Source organism: Girardinichthys multiradiatus, chromosome 10, assembly GCF_021462225.1.
Source record: "Girardinichthys multiradiatus isolate DD_20200921_A chromosome 10, DD_fGirMul_XY1, whole genome shotgun sequence".
Lineage (NCBI taxonomy): Eukaryota > Metazoa > Chordata > Actinopteri > Cyprinodontiformes > Goodeidae > Girardinichthys > Girardinichthys multiradiatus.
This window is the reverse complement of record NC_061803.1, coordinates 19,192,375-19,195,525: the sequence shown is the minus strand read 5'-3', so window position 1 is coordinate 19,195,525 and position 3,151 is coordinate 19,192,375. Positions and strand designations below refer to the sequence as shown.

Sequence of the window (3,151 nt, the reverse complement as noted above, 5' to 3'; positions counted from 1 at the left end):
AATGCATTCTTGGTACCACACATTCTGTTGTAACCCAGTAAAGGTTGTAGTTGAAACAACATACAATAATGACCAAAGGTTTGGACATACCTTCTCATTCAAAGAGTTGTCTTTATTTTCATGACTATAAATATTGTAGCTTCACACTGAAGGCATCAAAACTATGAATTAACACATGTGGAATTATATACTGGACAAAAAAGTGTGAAACAACTGAAAATATGTCTTATATTCTAGGTTCTTCAAAGTAGCCACCTTTTGCTTTGATTACTGCTCTGCACACTCTTGGCATTCTGTTGATGAGCTTCAAGAGGTAGTCACCTGAAATGGTTTTCCAACAGTCTTGAAGGAGTTCCCAGAGATGCTTAGCACTTGTTGGCCCTTTTGCCTTCACTCTGCGGTCCAGCTCATCCCAAACCATCTCGATTGGGTTCAGGTCCGGTGACTGTGGAGGCCAGGTCATCTGGCGTAGCACCCCATCACTCTCCTTCTTGGTCAAATAGCCCTTACACAGCCTGGAGGTGTGTTTGGGGTCATTGTCCTGTTGAAAAATAAATGATGGTCCAATTAAACGCAAACCGAATGGAATAGCATGCTGCTGCAAGATGCTGTGGTAGCCATGCTGGTTCAGTATGCCTTCAATTTTGAATAAATCCCCAACAGTGTCACCAGCAAAGCACCCCCACACCATCACACCTCCTCCTCCATGCTTCACGGTGGGAACCAGGCATGTAGAGTCCATCCGTTCACCTCTTCTGCGCCGCACAAAGACACGGTCGCTGGAGCCAAAGATCTCAAACTTGGACTCATCAGATCAAAGCACAGATTTCCACTGGTCTAATGTCCATTCCTTGTGTTCTTTAATCCAACAACTTCTGCTTGTTGCCTGTCCTCAGCAGTGGTTTCCTAGCAGGTATTTTACCATGAAGGCCTGATTCACACAGTCTCCTTTTAACAGTTGTTCTAGAGATGTGTCTGCTGCTAGAACTCTGTGTGGCATTGACCTGTTCTCTAATCTGAGCTGCTGTTAACCTGCGATTTCTGAGGCTGGTGACTCGGATGAACTTAACGTCCGCAACAGAAGTGACTCTTGGTCTTCCTTTCCTGGGGCGGTCCTCATGTGAGCCAGTTTCTTTGTAGTGCTTGATGGTTTTTGTGACTGCACTTGGGGACACTTTCAAAGTTTTCCCAATTGTTCGAACTGACTGACCTTCATTTCTTAAAGTAATGATGGCCACTCGTTTTTCTTTACTTGGCTGCTTTTATCTTGCCATAATACAAATTCTAACAGTCTATTCAGTAGGACTATCAGCTGTATACTGTATCCACCTCCTGCACAACACAACTGATGGTCCCAACCCCATTTATAAGGCTTGAAATCCCACTTATTAAACCTGACAGGGCACACCTGTGAAGTGAAAACCATTTCAGGTGACGACCTCTTGAAGTTCATCAACAGAATGCCAAGAGTGTGTGAAGCAGGAATCAAAGCAAAAGGTGGCTACTTTGAAGAACCTGGAATATAAGACATATTTTCAGTTGTTTCACACTTTTTTGTTCACTATATAATTCCACATGTGTTAATTCATAGTTTTGATGCCTTCAGTGGGTAGCTACAATATTCATAGTCATGAAAATAAAGACAACTCTGAATGAGAAGGTGTGTCCAAACTTTTGGTCTGTATTGTAAATACACAAAAGGATTGTTATAGCTTTATCTCCCGCGTTCTGCACGATTCAGAAAATATATATTCCCTTGTCAACACAGAGGCTCGTTTTCGTTGTTTTTTGAACTACTGGGTCCGTAAAGAGGCGTTCAAGTAGTCGTATTGGTTTTGCTTTATTACTGAGCTGGCAAAACGTTCCTGGGTACGAATTAGCCAAGATGTAAGCAGATCAATAACCAGCATGCACCACGTGATGTGTTTTACAGTTTAATCAAAGTAGTATTTAAAGTTGTCAGAACTAATCAGTTGTGGTTTTTGTGATAATACTCGTATTTATTAACGCTATTGTAACCCTTCTGTGATCTGTTGTCGTTTTAATTCAAACTTTTTTCGTTGAAAGTTTGGCTCAGCGTCACCGTCACTGTGAATGTTATGTCGGAGTATAAATAGTTATGGATCCGACAGCTAGTTATGTACTCATGTTTCTTTTCAGATCGTATAAATCTTTCGCCTTTTACTAAAGATTTCCGTGAAGAGGAACAACATGAGTTTTATCTAAAATTTTTTACTACCTTGCTACTCGCAGGGTTTCTATAGCTGTTGAAAGTTAAAAAATATTTTAAAGAAGCAAGAATCTGAATTTAATTGTTTTTCTTGTTTTATGGACGCGTTGATGTTTGTGTGTGATTTTGTTGGCTGGTCGATTCCACATTGGGAGGATTTAACACTTCCACGTTTCTCCGTTTGTTGATAAAATGCATTGTCTCAGATTATCTGTGACTAAATTAAAATGATCTTGTCTCAAATTTTAACTAAAGGGCAAAAACAGAAGAAATCTGCAAGCGGACAAACAGCACGGAATGAAACTAATTTTATTTCAAAGCAAAGACTTGAAGAAGCTGACGATTCATTGCTTTGCGTTGCATTTCCAATTAACCTCCAGCAGAGGGCGAACTCGACCGTCAACATATCTAGACGATGTTCCCCTGACGCCACAGTTAAGGCTATAAAGTTGAAGTGTAAGACAGATATGGACATGATTTATGTGTGATTTGTATTTTTATCTACTTTTTACCCTTATAGTATCATCAAATAGCATTATTATTAGTATATTTAGTCCTGTTTGCCTTTGGTATTATTTGTAATTATGATCTTATTTACAAATTATGTCTTCACTCCTGTTTCAATGATCTCAAAAAAATGCTACTAGAAGGTCCTGAATTGAGACACAGAGTTGGCGCAGGGGTAAAATGGGGGACCCGTGTTCAGAGGCCTTAGTCCTCAACGCAGCCGTCACGGATTCGACTCCCACTCCTGTTGACCTTTGCTGAACGGTCTCACCCCTTTCCTGTCAGCTCACTGTAAAAAAAAAAAAAAACTACAAATCAAATGCTTATGTTAGTTTTTTTTAAGTGGTATTTATGGTATCATTAATATTTTGAATAAGTTTATTTAATTATTTTTGTAAATACTTTCATTTTTTT

At 39.6% G+C, this 3,151-nt stretch overlaps 1 non-coding gene across 1 annotated transcript; it reads left to right on the top strand.

Annotated features, from left to right (window-relative positions):
• Nucleotides 1-2,140: 2,140 nt before the first annotated feature.
• Nucleotides 2,141-2,257, top strand: LOC124875792. Its single transcript, XR_007040127.1, has one exon. It is a non-coding gene; the product is annotated as a U5 spliceosomal RNA (small nuclear RNA).
• Nucleotides 2,258-3,151: the final 894 nt, after the last annotated feature.